The 24,181-nt window shown below is 42.9% G+C and overlaps 1 long non-coding RNA gene across 1 annotated transcript in view; it reads left to right on the forward strand.

The window, feature by feature from the left end:
• Positions 1 to 9,975: 9,975 nt before the first annotated feature.
• LOC145531465 (uncharacterized) overlaps positions 9,976 to 24,181 on the forward strand; it is a 59,370-nt gene continuing 45,164 nt past the window's right edge. Inside the window, exons 1-3 of the long non-coding RNA XR_014072463.1 lie at positions 9,976 to 10,121; positions 10,774 to 10,882; positions 11,280 to 11,368. This is a non-coding gene — a long non-coding RNA (uncharacterized LOC145531465). The remainder of the gene's footprint in view (positions 10,122 to 10,773; positions 10,883 to 11,279; positions 11,369 to 24,181) is intronic.

A 24,181-nucleotide genomic window follows, 5' to 3' on the forward strand; every position in this document is an offset into this window, starting at 1 on the left:
AGGAACCAGAGATCAAATTGCCAATATCCGCTGGATCGTTGAAAAAGCAAGAGAGTTCCAGAAAAAACATCTATTTCTACTTGATTGACTATGCCAAAGCCTTTGACTGAGTGGAACACAATAAACTGTGGAAAATTCTGAAAGAGATGGGAATACCAGACCATCTGACCTGCCTCTTGAGAAACCTGTATGCAGGTCAGGAAGCAACAGTTAGAACTGGACATGGAACAACAGACTGGTTCCAAATAGGAAAAGGGGTACGTCAAGGCTGTATATTGTCACCATGCTTATTTCACTTCTATGCAGAGTACATCATGAGAAATGCTGGGCTGGAAGAAGCACAAGCTGGAATCAAGATTGCCGGGAGAAATATCAATAACCTCAGATATGCAGATGACACCACCCTTATGGCAGAAAGTGAAGAAGAACTAAAGGGCCTCTTGATGAAAGTGAAAGAGGAGAGTGAAAAAGTTGGCTTAAAGCTCAACGTGCAGAAAACTAAGATCATGGCATCTGGTCCCATCACTTCATGGCAAATAGATGGGGAAACAGTGGAAACAGTGTCAGGCTTTATTTTTTGGGGCTCCAAAATCACTGCTGATGGTGATTGCAGCCATAAAATCAAAAGATGCTTACTCCTTGGAAGGAAGGTTATGACCAACCTAGATAGCATATTTAAAAGCGGAGGCATTACTTTGCCAACAAAGGTCCGTCTAGTCAAGGCTATGGTTTTTCCAGTGGTCATGTATGGATGTGAGAGTTGGATGGTGAAGAAAGCTGAGCACCGCAGAATTGATGCTTTTGAACTGTGGTGTTGGAGAAGACTCTTGAGAGTCCCTTGGACTGCAAGGAGATCCAATCAATCCATCCTAAAGGAGATCAATCCTGGGTGTTCATTGGAATGACTGATGTTGAGGCTGAAACTCCAATACTTTGGCCACCTCATGCGAAGTGTTGCCTCATTGGAAAAGACCCTAATACTGGGAAGGATTGGGGGCAGGAGGAGAAGGGGACGACAGAGGATGAGAAGGTTGGATGGCATCACCGACTCGATGGACATGGGTTTGGGTAGACTCCGGGAGTTGGTGATGGACAGAGAGGCCTGGTGTGCTGCAATTAATGGGGTCGCAAAGAGTCGGACACGACTGAGCGACTGAACTGAACTGAACTGAACTGAACTAAAATGGACTGGAAAGGGTGAATTTAACTCAGATGACCATTTTATCTACTACTGAGGGCAAGAATCCCTTAGAAGAAATGAAGTAGCCCTCATAGACAACAGAAGAGTCCAAAATGCACTACTCGGATGCAATCTCAAAAATGACAGAATGATCTCGGTTCATTTCCAAGGCAAGCCATTCAATATCACAGTATTCCAAGTATATGCCACAATCAGTAATGCTGAAGAAGCTGAAGTTGAAAGGTTCTATGAAAAACTCCAAGGTCTTCTAGAACTAACACCCAAGAAAGATGTCCTTTTCATTATAGGGGACTGGAATGCAAAAGCAGAAAGTCAAGAGATCCCTGGAGTAACAGGCAAATTTGCCCTTGGAGTACAAAATGAAGCAGGGCAAAGGCTAACAGAGTTTGGCCAAGAGAATGCACTAGTCATAGTAAACACCCTCTTTCAACAATGCAAGAGAAGACTCTACACATGGACATCACCAGATGGTCAATACTGAAATCAGATTAATTATATTTTTGCACCCAAAGATGGAGAAGCTCTATACAGTCAGCAAAAACAAGACCAGGAGCTGACTGTGGCTCAGATCATGAATTCCTTATTGGCAAATGCAGGCTTAAATTGAAGAAAGTAAGGAAAACCACTAGACCATTCAGGTGTGAGCTAAATCAAATCCCTTACAATCATACAGTGGAAGTGACAAATAGATTCAAGAGATTAGATATGATAGACAGAGTGCCTGAGGAACTATGGACAGAGGTTTGTGACATCATACAGGAGGCAGTGATCAAGACCATCCCCAAGAAAAAGAAACGCAAAAAGGCAAAATGGTTGTCCAAGGAGGCCTTACCAATAGCTGAGAAAAGAAAAGACATGAAAGGCAAAGGAGAAAAGGAGAGATATACGTATTTGAATGCAGAGTTCCAAAGAATAGCAAGGAGAGATAATAAAGCCTTCCTCAGTGATCAATGCAAAGAAATAGAGGAAAACAATAAAATGGGAAAGACTAGAGATCTCTTCAAGAAAATTAGAGATACCAAGGGAATATTTCATGCAAAGATGGGCACAATAAGGGACAGAAATGGTGTGGACCTAACAGAAGCAGAAGATATTAAGAATACACAGAAGAACTATAGAAAAAAGATCTTCATGACCCAGATAACCACTATGGTGTGATCACTCACCTAGAGCCAGACATCCTGGAATGTGAAGTCAAGTGGGCCTTAGGAAGCATCACTATGAACAAACCTAGTGGAGGTGATGGAATTCCAGTTGAGTTATTTCAAGTCCTAAAAGATGATGCTGTTAAAGTGCTGCACTCAATGCCAGCAAATTTGGAAAACTCAGCAGTGGCCACAGGACTTGAAAGGGTCTGTTTTCATTTTAATCTCAAGGAAAGGCAATGCCAAAGAATGTTCAAACCATTACTCAAAGGCACTCATCTCACACGCTAGAAAAATAATGCTCAAAATTTTCCAAGCCAGTCTTCAACAGTATGCAAACAGAGAACTTTCAGATGTTCAAGCTGGATTTAGAAAAGGCAGAGGAACCAGGGATCAAATTGCCAACATCCATTGGATCATCGAAAAAGCAAGAGTGTTCTAGAAAAACATCTACTTTATTGACTACATCTGCTTTATTGACTATGCCAAAGCATTTTTGTTCATCACAACAAACTGTGGAGAATTCTTAAAGAGATGGGAATACCAGACCACCTTATGTGCCTCCTGAGAAATATGTATGCAGGTCAGGAAGCAACAGTTAGAACTGGACATGGAACAACAGACTGGTTCCAAATTGAGAAAAGAATATGTCAAAGCTGTATATTGTCACCTTGCTTATTTAACTTATATGCAGAGTACATCATGAGAAATTCTAGGCTGTTTGAAGCACAAGTTGGAATAAAGATTGCCGGGAGAAATATCAAAAACCTCAGATATACAGATGACACTACCCTTATGGCAGAAAGTGAAGAAGACCTAAAGAGCCTCTTGATGAAAGTGAAAGAGGAGAGTGAAAAAGTTGGGTTAAAACTCAACATTTTCAAAACTAAGATCATGGCGTCTGGTCCCATCACTTCATGGCAAATAGATGGAGAAACAGTCTAAACAGTGACAGACTTTATTTTGGGGGGCTCCAAAAGCGCTGCAGATGGTGACTGCAGCCATGAAATTAAGAGACGCTTGCTCTTTGGAAGAAAATCTATGACCACTCTGCTGCTAAGTTGCTTCAGTCATGTCCGGCTCTGTGCAACCCCATAGACGGCAGCCCACCAGGCCCCGCCGTCCTTAAGATTCTCCAGGCAAGAACACTGGAGTGGGTTGCCATTTCCTTCTCTAATGCATGAAAGGGAAAAGTGAAAGTGAAGTCGCTCAGTCGTGTTCAACTCCTAGCGACCCCATGGACTGCAGCCAACCAAGCTCCTCCGTCCATGGGATTTTCCAGGCAACAGTACTGGAGTGGGTTGCCATTGCCTTCTCCATGACCACCCTAGACAGCATATTAAAAAGCAGAGACTACTTTGCCAACAAAGGTCTATCTACAAGCTATGGTTTTTCCAGTAGTCATGTATGGATATGAAAGTGAAGCCGCTCAGTCGAGTCTGACTATTTGCGACCCTATGGACTGTAGCCCACTAGGCTCCTCCATCCATGGAATTTTCTAGGCAAGAGTACTGGAGTGGGTTGCCATTTCCTTCTCCAGGGAATATGGATATGAGAGTTGGACTATAAAGAAAGCTGAGCACCGAAGAATTGATGCTTTTGAAATGTGGTATTGGAGAAGACTCTTAAAAGTCCCTTGGACTGCAAGGAGATCCAATCAGTCCATCCTAAAGGAAATCAGTCCTGAATATGCATTGGAAGGACTGATGCTGAAGCTGAAACTCCAACACTTTGGCCACCTGATGTGAAGAACTGACTCATTTGAAAAGACCGTGATGCTGGGAAAGATTGAAGGCAGAAGAGAAGGGGATGACAGAGGATGAGGTGGTTGAATGGCATCACCGACTCGATGGACATGCGTTTGGGTAAAGTCCAGGAGTTGGTGACGGACAGGGAAGCCTGGCGTGCTGCAGTCCATGGGGTCGCAAAGAGTCGGGCATGACTGAGTGACTAATCTGAACTGAACTGAAGATGCTTGCAACACACTAGATTCTCAACAAATGTCAGTTGAGACTTAAGTTAAATTGGTAATAATAATGGGTGCTCTATATAATGAAAAATTCCATTTTGTTGTTGTTCAGTTGCTAAGTCGTGTCCAGCTCTTTGTGACCCCACGGACTACAGCACTCCAGGCTCCTCTGTCCTCCACTATCTTCCCAAGTTTCCTCACATTCATGGCCGATGAGTCTGGGAGACTATCTAACCATCTTGTCCTCGGCCTCATCCTTCTCCTGTTGCCTTCGATCTTTCCAAGCGTTAGTGGCTTTTCTAATGAGACAGCTAAGAGAGGTGTTATTATTCCCAAATTAGAAAATTTTAAATTGCGTTTAAGTTTCACATTGTGTTTCCATTGGACAGCGATATTCTATTGGAGCTGGCAATGCTTCTTTCCTGGGATTAGGACTGGCTTTTAGAATGCATTTATGTACAAGCCAGTAAAACTGTGTAACCACAGATCACACCAGCCACACCTTCAAATACTTTGAATCCATGTGAGATGGTCAATCTGGTCCAACACACCTTGTCAAGAAAACTGAAAGAAAATGATTGTGCCTTAATTATGTACAGAATTTCTCGTGCCAACATTTGCCGAAACAACTCAGAGGAAAAGAAATAGCGAGATCACAATGTCAAAAAGCGAAATGGAAGAATTACAAGCTCACCACTGTTTTAATGATTATGGCTGGAATGGGGGATGCTGGAGAAGGTGACAAATGAGCTCTGTGTCTTTCAATGTGGGAAAGTTGGTTGATTTTTTTTTCTAATTAATTCTGTACATTCCAGATACTGACTAGAATTGAGTACATTTATTTTGTGACCTTTATATTTGATATATAACAAATGACTGTCATGAAAAAAAAAATGAAGCTGACACATACCTTAGTTCCCATATCTAATTTATCACTATGTTGGCAATAAATGAACCATCCATTTAATTATTTATTCATCAAGAAATCTCAAGAAATCCCATATACAAGTTTGTTCTTTTCACACAATATCTGTGTTCAGAAGTTAATCCCCCTTTCAGTTGCCTCTGAGCCTCTGAGCCTCTGAATCAAGTTGGGGCCTCAGGGGGAACAGGTAAGACTCTCTGGCTTCTCAGAGTCCATCCCTAGGTTGGGGCGGTTCCTCGGGGGGCACACCCTGCTCCTTTCCTGGGGCATGGGTCCCCTGGTGACTGTCCAGCTGGCACATGGCAGTAAGGCTGGAACAAAAAGGGGATGGGTCATGTCTGGCTGACTCTGTCCCCTACAGCCCTGTACTGGCTTCACAACTCCACAGCCATTTCCTAGTCCTCTGGGTGCTTCAGAGGGTCATGCTGCCGATCCCTAGGTAGGTGGCAGCTTGGTGTCCTGAGCCTTCTCAGCCTCTTGGGTCCCCCCGCTGCTCTGTCTTCACGACGGAGGCTCCCTTGCTCTCCTCGATGTAGAGGCAGCTGGTGCACTGGTCCAGGGCTGCCACCTGGTGCAGACTGGTCTCCCGGTTTTCCTCCACAGCATCAAGGCTTGGGGGATGGGGTGGGGGGGTTGGGGGTGGTCCAGCACATAGCAGATCCCTTCCTTGCTGCTGGTACTGACCACGGGGAGCAAGAACCGGCGGCTCCTACAGCTCGGTGCAGCGTCTTGGTCTTTCAGAAAATGTTCTTCTTGGCAGCCCCAAGCAGTTTATCATTTTCAGGAGTGTGGCACCCGCCCCTGGCTATGTCAGGGACACAGGAGGGTAAGGTGAGGTGGGGAGAGGGGAAGTATGAGGTCAGGCTGGGCCATGCCCCGCTAGGGCTCTGGGTCCAGGATACAAGCCTCCTCGTGTGCCATCTCAGTCACACAGCTGAGGGGTTCCTGGCCTAGGTCCATCCTGTAGAAGTGGGTGGCAGTGGTCGCATTCAGAGGTATCACAAAGTTCAGGGCCTTGATCAAGGATGTGACTTCCTGACCGTTGAGGTCCTGCTGGAACTTCTGGATGTGGGCTCAGCAGAGGCTCTAGGTCACTGTCTCCCAGGACCAGCACCCCGCCCAGCTGCACAGAGGCCTCTGTAAGCTGCACCTTCTTAAACTGGGCCTTGTGGCTGTACGTGCTGCCTGCTAACCTGGATCCACCCACAGCTGCTCAGGCACCCACTGCTGTAGCTCTCCGGGACGGCCCCCGCCTCTGCTAGGTCTTCTGCACCCTGGTGGGCCGCCTGCACAGGAAGATGCGAGAGCCTAAGGCTGCCAGATGGCTTGGGTCCCCATCCACCTGCGCCAGGATGGCCTTGACCGTGGTGAGCACCTCTTGTGGCCTTTTGCGTGCCAGCACATGAGGCACTGCCCAGGACCCCACAGTGGAGCCATAGACCTTGCAGGGGCCGTCATGCTGCCCCTGGGGCTCGCTTCCCAGTGTGGCCCCAGGCAGGATGCCTGCGTGGTACCCACCGGTATTCAAGATACCGATGCACTGGAGTTTCAGGTCTGAAGCACTGAATTCTTCTGAAAGACCCCACTGGGACAAAGAAAAGTGCACAGATCCTCACTTGGGTTTGGAGGATGTGCAACCAGAGAAAGACGATTAAAATTCAACTATTGGATGGAACTTTACAACTCGAAGGCATTCTAACTAAAATGAACGTTTTTATTTCCTTGCTAAACTCTTTATACTAGGGTAATAGAGCACGTGACCACGATCAGAAAGAAGTTTTTCTGAAGGTTCTTTAGCCCACCCAGCATAACGCCTCCACATGCGTCTCCTGGTTACCACCGCTGACCTTCTGAGCAGTTGGTAGTTGACTTTTTACCTCTGCTGAGTCAAGACACTTTGCATTCCGGCCCAAGCAGCTCCTCATCTGCTTTTTACACCAACAGAAAAGTTGTAAGTTGAAGTATCGGTGAGTCAAATGTCACAGCAAAATAGAAGGAGAATGCCATCCGCCCACACCAAGCCTCTAAACTAACTTCCTGGAGGTCATCTGAATTACTAAGTCCCCTGGGCATTTTCCATTACCTCCTTGACGTTTCCTCCTGCATTCGGCACTATTTACCTTTCTCATCTCTGGCTGCTCCTCCTGGATCTCTTCTCTAGACTCTCCTTCCACTGATCATCCTTAAAGTATATTCATATTTTTTATTTGTATTTCAAGACTTTGAGCATTTCTGTTTGAAAGTGAGAACCAAAATAATATTCAGAAACCGATTCCTGAAATAATACAAGCTTAGAATGTATCCTGAGAACTTTCTGACATCGTGGGAAGATTTTCTTTTTCTATACTGAATTGTGTGGGTGTCTCCAAGTATTACCCTGGACAATAGGAATTGGCTCCTGTGTGCACACACATCCACACCCACACATACATCTATCTGTATGTACTGGCTTAAGCCAAACTCTTGTCTTGCAGATGTAGACATTGTTGCTTTGTTTCTCTGATAAAACTGGTTTTAGGCAAAAACTAGGGATGATGACTCTCTTGGACCATGTTCATATTAATAGAAAGGAAGCATTTTTTTCTTTCTTCTATGTGAATCTTGAAATGAGGAAAAGCAATTCCAGTGTAAATCATACAAGCATTATAATTAATATAAATAAGAGAATTCAAGAAGAGTCAATCATTGCACAGAATAGCAAAGTATGGACAGAGGAACCTGGTAGGCTATAATCCACGGGGTCTGACACGACTTAGCAACTAAACAACCACCAACTCGTTTCTTGTATCATGTTGTTAAATAAACTTTGCAACAGACGAAAAATATAAGATGAATATAATGATGATGGTGCCCAGATTCTAACCTTGGTCTTCTCACTGCACACATTTCCCAGGTGAGTCTTTCCTGGGAGTAGATGCATTTCGACTCTGTTTCTAGCTCAGATTCCTCTCCTGAGTTCCAGATGAAAGATACATAATTGCCCACTGGGTGGTCATCTGTGCCTCTGGGTGCTTTGGGAACCCAAATCCGGAAGGTCAAGCTGAAGTCATCTTCCTTCCATTTCTTCCTCTCCTCTCTTCCTTCCTTGGTGAATGGCATCATGTCCTAATCCGTTTCCCAAGCAGGAATCTGTAGTCTCTCTTAACATCTCCATTATTTCAGTTAGCAATTTTGCTAATCGTCATCTGCTTAAAAATCCTCCAATTAGAAAGCAGATAAAGAGCAGTTGAGAAACCCCTAAAGACATTGACTTGTATTATTCTCATTCAGGGGATGAAATCTTGGCACACGTGATTGGGTTTTTGAGTAAACGGTCATGACTACATCTCAATTTTATGTTACCCTTCACCTCCCACTTCCCACCTTTCATCTCTTCACACTGTTTTCAGAATGTAGTTTCTGAAAGTGATGCTTGATTCTGTCACTCCATTGCTTAAAGGTTTCCAGTTTTCAGGAAATAATCCAGACTCCTCAAGGGTCCTTCATGAGCTGTCCTGGCCTGGCCTACCTCTTTGGTCTCATCTTTGAGATTCAAATTCTCCTCCCCTGCCCTGGGAAGCGTCTTGAGCTCTCATTCTGATCCTTCTCTTGACTTTGCGCTTTCAATACATCTTCCACTTGCAGCCTCAGCTTAGGCATAAAAAACTCTTCTTGCTCCTGCTCAGTTGTGTCTGACTCTTTGTGACCCCATGGACTGTAGCCCGCCAGGCCCCTCTGTCCATGGGATTCTCCAGGCAAGAATACTGGAGTGGGTTGCCATGCCCTTCTCCAGGGGATCTTTCCAACCCAGGGATCAAAACCGTCTCTTTTGAATCTTCTGCATTGGCAGGTGGATTCTTTACCGCTGCGCCATCTGGGAAACCATTTGGGCTTGTTAAATGCCAGGCATTCTATTCTGTCCTTTATACTGTACTATCTAATCATGTTGGTCACACATGTCTGACCCTCACGTTTTTCAGGTTTAGAATGCTGAAGTAGTTTGCTTGGTCACCCTGCTAGTGAGGTGCAGAGCTGGATTGAAATTCAGGTCCTTCTGAAACTCTAAACAAGCCTTCCTAATATGTCTGAGCTTTTACATGAAGCTGTTTGTAAAAATCCCACTTGAAAATAATTACATTACAGATGCTATTTTCTTCTCCTTCTTCGATTTCCCCTTTTACCTGGAAATAAGTAATGAAACCCATGACCAGCAGCATGTGTTGTCACAAAATAAGACATGGGTTTCATACCAGGAAGCTGAATCCAGCTGAGACCAACTCACTCCTGTCAATAAACTCTAGGAGAACAAAGACCATGCATTTAAAATGTGGCTCTAAATCAAATCTGGTGAACAAATATTGAGACTGCATAGAATTTTGTGCTATCAATTCATAAAATAATCTTTGGATGGGAGGGGAGTTTGGGTGGAAAATGGATGCATGTATATGTATGGCTGAGTCCCTTTGCTGTCCACCTGAAATGATCGCAACAAACAATGTTGTGATAATTGGCTAAAATAAAAAGTTAAAAAAAAAAAATAACATGAAACAATCCTACCCATCCCCTCTCTTTCCTTTTCTCCACCCCCTCTTATTTTCTGATTCTTTTTATCTTGACGAGACGGTCCAATGGACATTTGCTTTGGAGGGAAAGGACCCGGGCCAGGATATATGGCCTTGGGTCTCTGTGCTCTGCTGCTCTGAGCGTGAGGCGGGGCAGGTACAGGAAGGGCTGGGAGGGGCCGCAACAAGAGGGTGGGGCGGGGCTTGCTCGCGGAGGAGGCAGGGTGGGGTCATTTGGCTGCGGCAGCCACTCCTTGGTCTGGGACTGTCGTGAGGATGAATTCCAGTGCCCTGGAAGGAATGACAGGACGGTGGAGTCCTGCCATCTCCTCCGAAAAATGTATGCCTTTTGCTCCACACTCTTGGGGGCAGTGGTCCACGTACTCTCTTTTGTGCTTTTTGGTTAGAAGTAAATAATTGTGCTTAGCTAATATCGCCACCGGGGGGGGGGGGGGGCGGAGCGCGGGGCGGGAAGGGACCTTCTAAAGACATTCTGAATGACTGAGCTGTTTGCTGGAGGTAAGAGGCAGGTGAAGAACTGCCCCTGATCCTTGCAAATTTGTTTGGGTTTCTTTTTAATTTTGAGGGACTGGACTCTCTTACTATAAACATATTTTGTTATGCAAATGCATCATCACCTCCCTCCCCACCATCCCCACCCCACCACTGTCCATTCCAGTCCCCTCCAGAATGCCTAAATTAGAGAGCCGGTAAATGGTAGTGAGAAAACGCCTAAAGGAATGGAGCAGTATTGCTCTTGTTCAGAGGGCTAAATTTTGGTGTGTGTTAGAAATTTTGAGTTAAAAAGGATTCAGGTCAATGTATGGCAAAACCAATACAATATTGTAAAGTTAAAAAATAGATAAACTAATTTAAAAAAAATGAAAAAAAAAAAAAAGGAAGCATTTTCAAGCATCCGTCTTTGGGAGAGTCTTCTTTGGCTACATATCTGAATCAACCCTTATTCACTGAGTGCTTCTTACCTGAGTCAGGAAGCTGCTGAAAAGCAAATAGAATCACGAAGACCTCTGCCTTAGAAGTGTACAGACTCTGAGAAGCCAAGCTGCTTACCACAACAGACTGGGGACCGCTCAAGCCAGGGTATGTGTTTACTTAGCTTTGTGTTCCCGCACCTGCTAAGCAATTCAATATAGAGTGATTGACGAAGAAGTGGCAAACATAGTAGGAGAACGATCTGTGCTTGGTGTCCAGTGAGAGATGCCTTCTAAAGATGCTCCAGAAAAAGGAAATAATCCCTGTGGGGTGGTTGGACAGACAAGGCTTCCCAGAATATCTGACCTAGTTCTAGCAGAAGGAAAAGGTTAAAAGGCATGTTCTCTGGGGCTGGGAAATGATGGGCAAACTGAGAACGGACCAGTCTGAGCTTGAGAGAGTTTGTGCTGGAGAGATAGGGATTACAAAATAAATAAATAAACACCATGAATAGTAAGTACCATTGGCTCAGGAAAATTGTAATTATTTTTTCTTTCTGTTGAAGGTCTACCGTGGGATGAGATCAGCTATCATTGCCATCTTGTTTACCATTTGGAGCTGGTATGATTCTACGTTTGGTTGAAAGGCTGCAGAGTACGTGTTTGATTTAATGGAGGTCATGGCTATTGCTAGAGAGACTAGAAGTCACTGCTCCACTGAGGGTGAGGATGGCAATGTCTTTGCCTTGAAGGATGTTGCGTTCATTCCTTTCAAGTGTTTTACTAAAATTGTTGCTGTTCAGTTGCTCAGTTGTGTCTGACTCTTCGAGGCCCCATGGACTGTAGCACATCAGGCTTCCCTATCTTCCACTATCTCCCGAAGTTTGCTCAAATTCATGTCCATTGAGTCGGTGACGCTTTTTTACAAAAATCTTTAAGCATGTTTCCTTTTGTTTGACTTCTTGCTATTTTTTTTTTTTTTTTTGCTGCTGTTGTTATTGAATGTCTGCCTCAGTTGAAGAGTTCATTTGGTCAGTGTTTGCAGTAGGATGTGGGTATTTTCCACATTCTTAACTTGTGAAACCATTTTGGAGTAGTCTTCACCTCCCATGTCAAATGTGTGAATTTGCAACATGGACAGAGGTAATGAAAAGGGCAAACCCACCTCTCCCAGGTGTCCAAAGTCATCCTATCAGGAGCATCTCCAAAAGGTCTCAGTATCCTCCTCCATCTCCCCAGACAGAGAGACTGGTCCAAGAATATAGCAAAACAGACAAATACAGATAACAAACCGAAAATCAGGATCAAGGGAAAGGATCAAGGAGCTTGAAATTAATGAGGATCCAGTATACCTTGCCTGCAAAGGGGGAAAAAAGTTCACATTTCTAATGGATTAGTATCCAAATATATATACAAATCAACGAGATGCAAATGAAGTCCATAATTTCTGAAGGGAAGCCGAGCAGAGGAGATAAAAATGTGTGCTTAGGGGAAAAACATCCCAAACATAAAATGACTCAAGTGGATGCATTTTTGTCAGTATGTTTGGAGACCAAAAGGTTCTGACTCAGAGTGGAAAGTGAATAATTTTTGTCTGAGAGAGGATAAGTTACAGCCACATAGCCAGAGGGAGCCCTGAGCTACTGGGGGGACAGGAAGTAGGCTGTGTTCTTTGCTCCGCTTGACCTCCTGTGCAGAAACACAGGATTTGCATGAAGCTTTTCTTTTCCATTTTGTTGATTGCTCTCAGTCATGTTCCGTGAATCAGTCATGCCAACCTTTAAGAGAATGGAGATATTTCTAGACTCCACTGAAGCTCACTGGATTAGAAGAGCTGCAATGATAACAGTATTTCTTATTTTGCTTCCTTGGCATCTTTCAGTGAGCTCAAACCATCTTATAGATGCCATCTCATTAATTCTTTCAACATCCTAGAGAGGGGGGTGGTCCAAGGATAATTTATTATCACTTTATGGATTAAGAAATGGGACCAAGAGACTTCTCAGAAACTGATCATGATTATGATTCGAGAAGGTCACCAAAGGTTTTTGAGTCCATTTCTAGAGTCTTCATACTGAACCCTCTCTCATCTCTTCATGTCTCTTTGATCAGAAGTCTCAAACACCAAAAAGAGAGAGACTAGAAACATTTTTGACAGATATAATCTTCTTAGGGTTTCAGCACTGGGCTGACTTTATACTTGAATGTTTGCACGGAAAATTCTCTAACCTTCAGAAAATGGTCTGTAACACCCAGTATTTCTGAGCAAGACTTTTTGTGATTTCTCTTTGTGATCCAGGTTCTATGTTTCTACTGAAGGCCTTTTCTTTTCAACATTACCATCTTCTACCTCCTTGACTGTGTTGTGAGCTCCTGTTGCAGAAGGATGAAAGAAATTGCGGGGTTTTTAGTTTTCTATCTCCTAGGACCCAGTACAGCACCTTTTCCAAGATAGGCATTCAGTGACGGTTAGTTGGAGAAGGAAATGGCTACCCACTCCAATATTCTTGCCTGGAAAATTCCATGGACTGAGGAGCCTGGCAGACTATGGTCCATGGGGTTGCAAAAGGGTTGGACACGACTGAGCAACTAAGCATCCACACTCTAGGGGCATGTGGGATCTTACTTCCCCAATGAGGGATCGAACCCACACCCTTTGCCATGGAAGTGCAAAGTCTTAACTGCTGGACCACCAGGGAAGTTCCTAAAGGTGAGCTTTTCTTGGTTTTCCTGACTGTTGTGCTAGTAACTCAGCTGTGTCTGACTCTTTGTGATCCCATGGACTGTAGCCCACCTGGCTCCTCTGTCCGTGGAATTCTCTAGGCAGGAATAACTGGAGTGGGTTGCCATTCCCTTTCCAATCCAGGGATCGAAGCCGGATCTGCTGCATTGTAGGCAGATTCTTTACCATCTGAGCCACCGGGGAAGCCTGACTGTTAATGGCTAAGAAATTTGGCCTTTCCCTGGTCTTGGTAAAGCAGGCCTTGCAGTGATGAGAATCAAATGGACTTTTGACCACAAAATCAGCAGGCAGAAGATCCCTTTGAGAAATTGTGTTCGTATCATAAATGACCCTCCGCCTAGTTAGACCCTTCGGAGCCTGGAGTGGTTGGGCCTTTCCTGGCTGCCCAGGGGGGCAGCTGGGCCATAAAGAGTGGGTGGAGGTGGGATGGAGAAGGTGGGGGTGGGAGGTTGGAGGGGGTAGGGGGAGAGGTTCTGGTCTCAGGGAATCCTTGGGGCTTTTGCCTTGGGTGGTTTCCCCTTTCCTTGTCCACCCTTGACTTTTACAGCACGTTATAACTCTATTTTCTGGGCCAGGGATTCTGAACTTCGGGTGAGCCATAGAATGAATTTAAATCAGGTGGAAAAAAAAATGTGACCAGGGAAGTACTCCCTATTTTTAAATTTCTGAATGCTCCTGGCCTCCCCAAGAAACTTCCAAAGCTTTCAAGAAACCCCAGGGATCTTAAAATGCGGATGAAGGCACGCTCCCACTGGGCATGGGAGATTTAGATTTCTTCCCAGAGCCTGGAAAAGTTGCTTGGTTTCAGCTTGTCCCTCCAGGAAACTCAATTAAATTGTACCAGGCAGTTTTCCCCCGCCTCTGCATTTTTTTTTATTTGTGGGGTTACTGTGGAAGAACTGGCCCTATAGGAACATGGGTACTAGCAAAAACCTTGTGCTTCATTTGCAGTTAAATACTTTTTAAAGAAAATGACATTCTTTTTTAATCTGTGATGCAGGCTCCCCCTTCCCCCCACCCCACCCCTGCCCCGTTTAATTTTCAAATTTTTAGTTTCGTTTTGGAATCTACCTTTAGAGCTGCGTTGGTTTCCCTTGGCTGCCTGTGGTTTGTACTAGTTTTGTGGCTGGGATGTTACTCCGGTCACCTTGGCAATGTGAAATATTTGTGAAAAATAAAACAAGCCTCTTGCTTTCCTTTGCACTTTGTTGAGAAAAAGATGAATTTAGTATATACCTGTCAAAACCAGAAACCCATTCTCTTACCCATCCTGTCAATAAGGAATGATCTTTCCTGTCTGGGTTTCCACTCCTTCAAAACCCTCAAACTAATAGCAATGACTTATCTGATCACTTTATTTTAATCTAAACCAAATCATGCACCCCTCCCCCAACTTCTTTCCTTTTCTCTCTTCCCCTCTTCTCCCAAAGCAGTTATGCTCATCCAAGTTCAGCAGGAAACAGCAAGGGAGGGAGTTATCTTCCTCATTTGACGCAGGAGGACAGATACACAATAGAACATCAAGGGGATAAATTCTGGAGTCAGAATGACATGAGTTCTGCTTCTGCAACTTGCCAACTGTGTGAGTTTAGACTTGCTGCTTGACTTCTCTGAACTCATCTCTTCTGTAAAATGAGGATTTAATGCAACCTATGATTGAGTGTCCCTGCAAAGTTAAATGAGATGGGAAATGATGAGCTTAGCACCGTGCCTGGTACAGAGTGAGCATGCAAATGTGGTCAGCAATGTTTATTATTATTATTAATCTGAAGAGCATTAGTCCCGTGAGATATTCACTGAAAAAGAAAGTCATGGGCAGCTAAGGTGGGAAGACAGTGGATGTTGGTCCACCTCTTGGTGGACATTATAACAATATTCACATAATAAAGGCTCTGAGAAGAATACTTAAGAAATTTGTTTATTTTCTTTGATCCATTGCTTACCCCAATTATTTGTCCATGGAAACCATCTTTCCTCTTCATTAATGTTCCTTGTGGCACACTTGGGAAAATGATGAACCAGAGTTATTTTTAACCCTTCTCCTCCAGTAATTACAGAAGTTTGTACTAACCTTCAGTAGAGTTGATTACATAGGCTATTGCTGCTGTTGTTTGGTCTCTGAGTCATGGCCAACTCTTTGTGACCCCATAGGCTGTAGTCTCCCAGGTTTCTCTGTCCATAGGATTTCCCAGACGAGAATACTGGAGGGGGGGTGTCATTTTCTTCTCTAGGGGAACTTCTCAACCCAGGGATTGAACCTGAGTCTCCTGCATTAGCAAGCAGATTCTTTACTGCTGAGCCACCAAGGAAGTCCAGTTGTATAGCTATGTAATATATAAATCCCACAATTTGTACCAAAATTTTGTCAGCTTGAGAAACACAAGGGACCATGCTTTAAGACCATCTGGTAATGTGATGTGTTTTCATATTTTTCCCTTGCTTCTTGTAGAATTATTGGTTTATTACAAACCAAACATACCTAAAGTAAGTATCTAATTCTTACCCAATTTTTGCACATCAGTCTAACTTATCACCCAGCTTAGGGAAATAAAAATTAAACTATAGAAATGAGGTGCCCTTCATGGAAGGGGCAGAGGTCTTTAGATGACCAGTGAAGCTAACTAAATACATAGACCTCTTTCAGGTGAAAATGTTACCAAGCATTATAGTTATTGTAATAAAGGAATCATTGTTTCTTATGGGTCAAGGGTTCTGAAGGTGACAAATGTGTTCACAAGCAGAAGCACAGCGGTGACTTCCTGCTGTTTATTTTAGGCAATGGGCTCAAGAACAAAACCAGCACAAAAATAAGGGAAGAGCTTTCATCATTCCAAGTTAGGAGACTTCTTCATTCAGAAGGGTAAGACAAGGGTTTTGCAGGAAAAGCAAGCTCTGAACCAAAATTAGATTTGGGAAGAGTATGAGACTGAGGGGCTAGACTAGGATCAGGGGGTGCTTCCAAAAGAGGGACTGGGTGTGGAACACAACCGTGTGTGTCCCAGAGGAAAAGCTTCTGGAAGGGCACTGTGTCCCAGGCTTGGTTCCAAGTTTTTTTTTTACAGCAAAGTGTAAGGTCGAGTTTTGGTGACGTAGGATTACTGGGACCATCCCAATCCTAAATATCGTGTTCCATCAGCACTATGCAGACTCTTAACTATGTCAGAATCACATCTTGGTCTTAAATTAAGGCCACAGTTACTTACAGCCCCCAAGGAAGAGTCAGAAAAATCTGTCCTATTGTTTCCAAGCTGTTTTATTTCTGTGGCATTTACTTCTTCTCTGGGTTATGTTTTGCTTCTTTGTAACATGAAGCCTACATCGTTTTGAGATTCTAGAACAAAGCTTTTGGTGCTGAATGACTTGAGACAAAGCATCTGATTGCTACTCTATCATTAGAAATTGTTGCTATTATTCTCTGAAGTGCTCACAATTTTGTCCGCGGTGATTTTTAATTTCCAGAATGGCATGTGTTCCTATGGATTTCAAAGCCCCACCCCTAACTCTGAGAACTGCCACCAAGCTAGGAGCTTTTTTGACAATGTATGCTCCAAGTAGCTGGAGTAATTACTTCTTGTTTAGTCAATAGCACAGTTAGTATTGAAAATGTCAACAACTTAACAACCCACCAGGCCCCTTTTCTAAGCTGCCCTGGAGGCAGACAAGCCAAATGCTATCAGTTTTGATCTTTCATCTAAACCCAGGATCTCAGCCCAGGCCTGGTGTTAGAACAAAGCTTGTAGAAACAAGGACACCATCCTTTGTCAAAATGGGGCCAAATCTTGGGAGATACTATTAGGAACTTAATTTACTCCCCGCCCCCCCTGCCCCCGCCGCCCCTTTTGCTGTGTGCTGTTTTGTTTGTCCTGCAGTACCATAAATAAGGGCTTCCCAGGCCCAGGCTCATGTAAATGAAGACTGTGTTCCTTCAAGGGAGGCTATATTTACAAATAGAAGCCTTCAGATTGAGTGAGCCTTTATGGGTGGCTGTGGGTAAATTCCATCTGAAGATCACTTTGGCCCCAGAGAGGTGAGAGCTGACAGGTATTCATCTCCTAATGCCAGAAGGGAGATTTCTCATCTTCGGCTTTCACAGCAATAATTGAGTTAAATATTCTATTTCCCTGGGTGGAGAACCTGGGTCCAATGGGTCTCCTATGAGAGACGGTTCTAAATGGGATGAGAATCTAAGCGGAGCCAGAGGTGAATGAACATTTGCTTGAGGATTTACCCAACTTTAAGAGAAAAATTGAAAGTAAACCTTTCTATTCTTACCCATCTGGAAAGCTCCAAGTGATCCTTCTGAGCTAGCTCATTACAACCTCTGTGATATCTTCTCTAATTACAGAATATTTAGACTTATTGCTGCACCCCTTCCAACTCTGCCTGTCATTTTTAAAATTTTGAAAATTCCCCTTTCTTGATTTTTTTATTGGTATTGATTTTGTCACCTGAATTGTATTTACTGTTTAGAGAGCCTTGTTTAGAAATTGTTACAGTGAAAAACCACTGCTCATTTTTTTCCTGTAAATTAATCTCTCTCTCTCTAAACACTTGTAATATTGGTAAATTTTGCTCATAGGCACATTCCCTGATTATTCTGAGGGGAAATTGTTGTGCTGTGCACATTATTGTTTTAGACATTATTATAAAGGTCTTAAACATTGTTTCAAAGGTCTACTATACATATGTGTGTGTATGCATATTTCATTACATATGTGCGTGTTCAGTTGTTTCCAGCTGTTTGCAACCCCCTGGACTATAGCCCTCTAGGCTCTGCTGTCCATGAAATTTTCCAAGCAAGAATATTGGAGTGGGTTGCCATTTCCTCCTCCAGGGGATCTTCCAACCCAGGGATCAAACCCAAGTTTCCAACGTCTCCTGCATTGGCAAGCAGATTCTTTACTGCTGTGCCTGCTAATGTTTTATATATATATATATATATATATATATGTGTGTGTATGTGTGTGTGTGTGTGTGTGTATGTATACACATATATATATATTGGTGTGGTAGGAGGGAACAGTGCTCCCTTATTCTTTCTCCAGAATTTGTTTGAAAAAATTTCATGGACTAAGGTAAGAAATAGGATCTTGGGTAGCAGCAAAAAAGGGACCTAGGAAATTACTGTTTACAGTTATAGGTCTTTCTAGACTTTCTGCTGTTATCTTAAATATCTTTCAATGCTTGTCTCAAGTTCCATATTCTTTAAAAAGTCTTCTAGTTCGATGGCTGATATTCCACCAAAATCTGTTGAGTCATGGAACTAAGTTCTGGCCGGTGGAATATAATTCCTAGTGATGTGTACCACCTCCGGCTTAAGCCAGAAAATAGTGTACACATGCTTTTCATGCTCGTTTTCCTTTGAACTGGAGCACTGATAAGCTGATGACCAGCTTTGATCCTAGAGATGAAGCCAATCTCCTCTAAGATTACAAAGACATCATCTAGAGGAAAGTTGAGTCCATGAATGACCAGGTACAGTAGACCTGTTCTCCCTGCTGCTCTGGGTTGTAACAGGAGAGAGACATCAACCTCTCTGTTACTTAAACCCCCGCATTATTGATTTTTTTTTCCCCACAGTAACTAAGACTTTTATTATATTTATGTAAAAATTGGTACTTGAATACAAATATCGTTGAATCTGATGGAGGTATAGCAGATACTATAGTCTGCAAAACTTTGTTATGACACGGTAGATCTTTACACAAATGAATCCATGTTCTCCCCTCAATTTTGATCCATGTTGGTCTCTGCTGAAATTCTTTAGCACTTTTTGTTTGAATCTTGCTTAGTTCTTTATGTAATTAGCCAGCACATTGAAGGAGTTCTTCATATTCTGTAATAATAATCCATTACATTTGAGGAACTTCTCTGGTGGTCCAGTGGTTTTGAATTAGACTTCCAATGCAGGGGATGTAGGTTCGATCCCTGGTCAGGGAGCTAAGACACCACATGCCTCTGGGCCAAAAAATCAAAACAGAACAGAAGCAATATTGTAACAAAGTCAATAAAGACTTTTCAAAAATGGTGACATCAAAAAAACCTTAAAAAAAATCCATTACATTTGCTTATTGCTTTATAATTTTTCAAAGTGCTTTTACATTTCTTAGTGTGTTGAACTTTCACGAAAATAATAAGAGATGGTGTGTTTCACTTAATCTATTAATAATTAACATTCACGGGCCATACAATGGGGTGGGATTGCTGTCGACTTATCAGATTGATGCTTTTATCTTGGAAGTGGTTTCATTTAAGACCAAATTAGAAAGATAGGTAGGTAGGAGTCTCAGGTGAAAATATTGTTATCCCGAGGTGTTTTTTTTTTTTTTTGCATTTACTACCTAAGACCCAGGGCTTCCCAGGTGGCTCAGTGGTGAAGAATCTGCCTGCCAATGTAGGAGACGCAGAAGACTCAGGTTCTATCCCTGGGTGGGGAAAATCTCTTGGAGGAGGAAATGGCAACGCACTCCAGTATTCTTGCCTGGAAAAATCTCAGGGACAGGGGATCCTGGCGGGCTACAGTCCACGGGGTCACAAAGAGTCAAACATGACTGAGTGACTGAGCACAAACCTAAGACCAAAGACATTAAACAATGAGCCCGAAGTTGCAGAGCTAGTTAATGCTTCATCATGGAACCAGTACTACTCAACTCTTAACAGTAAGGTACCTAAAATTTCTACAGTGTATTGAAGCTTTATAAAGTGTGTTTATGAAATAATTAATAATAATTTTGGTTACATGTCCTCATCCATTTGTTATAACAGTGAAATGAAGAACAAATCGTATTGTTCACTCTGAGGCTGTAATTCAGTCTGCCAGCATTGAGTTTATTAAATTCTTAGAGTCTAAGGCATGAGTGCTTTTGGTGCTAAAGTGTTGTAAACCAGTAAAAACTTGCGACAGGCTGGAAACAGCCCCTGAGCGATGGTTGGATTATATTGTTTCTCAGAGTAGATCGTATAGCACCTTTTATCATGTTATGACTCAAAGACTGATGGATGATTTGATTTCTTCACGGGTCACCTTGAGGAGGTAGAGAAGCATGAGCCTGACAACAACTGGTGGGGGTGATAACAAAATAAAATATATGAGAGGGGAGGAGGAATCACCAGTGAAAAAGGTGGTGGGTGTGCGGGAGGAAGAAAAGAGCACGTTGCAGGCTCGAGCTGGGGGAAAAGGATCCTTAAAAAGACTCAGGGCTTGTGAAAAAATAGAAAACAGAAAAGGAGATGAACTAGTAAGATTAGGTTTAACTAAAATTAAATGGATGGAAAGTAAATGAGAATAGTGTGAGAGATTCTTTTGGATCTAGGGGCATCCTTAAGTGTAACTTGAAAATACAGGAACTTCCCTGGTGGTCCAGTAGCTAAGACTTCACCTTCCAATGCAGTGGGTGTGGGGTTGATCCCTGGTCAGGGAGCTTAAGAGCCTACATGCCTCACACTCAAAAATCCAAAACGTAAAACAGAAACAGTATTCTAACAAATTCAATAAAGACTTTATAAATGGTCCACATCAAAAGAAAATCTATAAAAAAAAAAAAAGAAAGAAAAAAAAAGAGCTGGGGAAGAAAATACAAAGACATTAGATCCTGAGATTTAAAAGACAGGGAATTTGATCCCCAAGGAGCTACTGAGTTCTTACTCTGTGCAAAACCCTGAAAGTTTGAATGTTGAAGAAAAGCAAGGTAAGGTAATTGCTATCTTGGAGCTCAGAGGTGAGGTGATCAATGCAGAGTAACGTCCTATGTCCTCGCGTTTTCCTCTTGGCTTGAGTCGATGGAAGCTCTGAGGAAGTGGGCTATCTTTCTCCCACCTTAGGGGTTGGCGTAGACTGAGCACTAAAGTATGACAGGCTGTACATCATAGGGTTTTCTAGGTTTTGTTTGCAGTCTCTGTCACTTTGAATTGCCTGCTAAACAGGCACCAGGGTGGCCCCCATCACTGGGTCTGAGCTGGAGAAAATGAAGAGACGTGGCTGCCTCTCGGTATCAGCTCAGGACAGAAGAGCCCTTGAGCCTGGAGGTTCTGGCTTGACTTCTGTCTAGAAAGTGGCCCCCAGAGCCTCACTATGGTTTCAATTGGTTTTGAAGTGTCGCTGAAAGAATCCTTTTGTTTGTCCTTCAGGCTGGCGGGTTTGCACTGTAACGATATCTGCTTTTCTACATCTCTGTTTGACACTGAGTTGACCTCTGCTTACCTCATACTTGCTAAAGAGAAACATATCTAATACCATCCACCTCTGTGATAAGGCGAGAGAAAACAAACAGTGGAAAGACCCTTTAGGAGTGGATGACCTGCTGTTGGCTGGAGGAGCCTCGCCACTGGAGTGGGGTCTGTGGATGACCCCAACGGCTTGTGACAATTTGGGACAAGACAGCCTGTGGGCTCACGGGTTAGAACTTTGGAGCAGAGTTCTAGGCTTCCTCTGGGCACCTATAGGTTGTGTGAGATATAGTTAATGGATAAATAGGGTGAGTTAACAAGTTCACCTTCCCCTTGGAGTCACTCACCTTCACCTCCTCCTCCATCTTCTTTTGTTTTCTTTTTTTAAAATTTATTTTATTGAAATATAGTTGATTTACAATGTGTTGTTAACTTCTGCTATACAGCAAAGTGATTCAGTTATACATATATACATTCTTTTTCATATTCTTTTTAATTACAGGCTATTGAGTATAGTTCCCTGTGCCCTACGGTAAGACCTTGTTGTTTATACATCCTATGTATTGATACAGTAGTTTGCATCTGCTAATCCCAAACTCTCAATCCAATCCTCCCCCTCCTCGCCTTCCCCTTGGTAACCCTCTCTATGTCTGTGAGTCTGTTTCTGTTTTGTAGAAACAAACTACTCAGAGGTCATCAAAACACTGCTTGGCTGTTCTAGGAATAGGATTTGGGGCCACTTCTGTGATGTGAAGTTAAAATGCAAAGATAAATATCATATAATATCACTTATTCGTGAAAACTCAAAAAATGATACAAATGAACTTATTTGCAAAATAATCTTATGGTTACCAAAGGCGAAGGGAGAGGGGGGCTAAGTTAGGACTTTGGGATTAACAGATAACACATTATTATATATAAAATAGATGACCAGCAAGGTCCTACTGTAGAGCGTGGGGAACTCTACTCAATACCTTGTAATGATCTATAATAAAAAAGAATCTGAAAAAAAGAATATATATAATATATAATTATATATATATATAATTGTATCACTTTGCTGTGCACTTGAAAGTTACAACATTGTAAATCAACTATACTTCAATCAAAAAAGATAGCCTGTGTGTGCCAGTGAATCATCAAGCACCCAGAATAATTTTAAAAGGGTAAACTGGTGGTGATTTTCCTTGTCTCTCACTAGCACAAGTACCATTGTCTTCAGTCAGAAAGAAAAGGAGATAAAAAATAATTTTGTTAAAAGATAAAAGATAAAAGATAAAAAATATTTAAAAGATAAAACTATTTTGCTAAATAAGTTTAGCAAATAATCCTCTTTCAATTTACATGATTATTTTCATGTATATGTCACAATGAAGTTACTGACAAATTGTCGGAGTTTAAAGACTTTTGAGAATGGTTTTAGGTCTAGAAAGCCAAGGCTGCGGATTAGTGAATGTACTGGAGGAAATAATTGTCAAGGAAGGGAATTAAAAATGACTGCAAGTATATAGAAAGAGGCCAGAGAAATGTAGATTTCTGGAAATAGGTGGAATCCAAAGATTTCAAAGAGTGGGAAACCTTCTCTGTGAGGGAAGTCTCCCAGCTTGGTTGTTTATGTTTTATACCTTCACTGCTGGGTATCGGCATTTCTCTTCACCATGTATAGTTTTTTCAGGTGAACTCACCTGGGCTCACGGCTTTCTTATGCTGAGGACTCATGACTTTTTGCCTCCAGTTTGGTCTCTTTCCTGTACCCCATGCTTCTTGAACTATTCTCTTTTATTTCCACTTGGGTATCTAATAAACATCTTGTTGTTGTTGTTCAATCACTCAGTCGTGTCCGACCCTTCGCGACCCCATAGACTGCAGCATGTCAGACCTCCCTATCCCTCACCATCTCCCAGAATTTGCTCAAGTTCATGTTCATTGCCTCAGTGATGCCGTCCAGCCATCTCATCCTCTGACGCCCTCTTCTCCTTCTGCCCTTGATCTTTCCCAGCATCAGGGACTTTTCCAATGAGTCGTCTGTGTGCATCAGATGATCAAAATACTGGGGCTTCAGCTTCAGTCCTTCCAGCGAATATTCAAATAAACATCTTAACATTTACAAAAATAGATCTTTTCATTCCATCTTCATTGAAAACTTGTTTAACCCAGTCTCCCACAAGCCTTCTACCATTTCCCACCACATCAGCCTTCCTCCCTTTGAGGCAATTTCTACCTATAATTCACCAGCAATTCTGTTGGCTCAACTTTTTAAATATCCATCTTTTAAAAGAAATCCAAGCATGGGCTTCCCAGGTGGCACTAGTGATAAAGAACCGCCCTGCCAGTGCAGGAAATGTAAGAGATGCAGGTTTGATCCCTGAATCAGGAAGATCCCCTGCAGGAGGGCCTGGCAACCCACTCCAATATTCTTGCCTGGAGAATCCCTTTGGACAGAGGAGCTTGGCAAGCTACAGTCCATAGAACAGAGTCGGACACAACTGAAGCAACTTGGCACACGATCCAAGTATATCACATATTACCTGGACTAAGACACTAATCTCCTCAACATCT

This window comes from Giraffa tippelskirchi, chromosome 13 (genome assembly GCF_054371585.1).
Source record: "Giraffa tippelskirchi isolate mGirTip1 chromosome 13, T2T-mGirTip1v1.2.pri, whole genome shotgun sequence".
Lineage (NCBI taxonomy): Eukaryota > Metazoa > Chordata > Mammalia > Artiodactyla > Giraffidae > Giraffa > Giraffa tippelskirchi.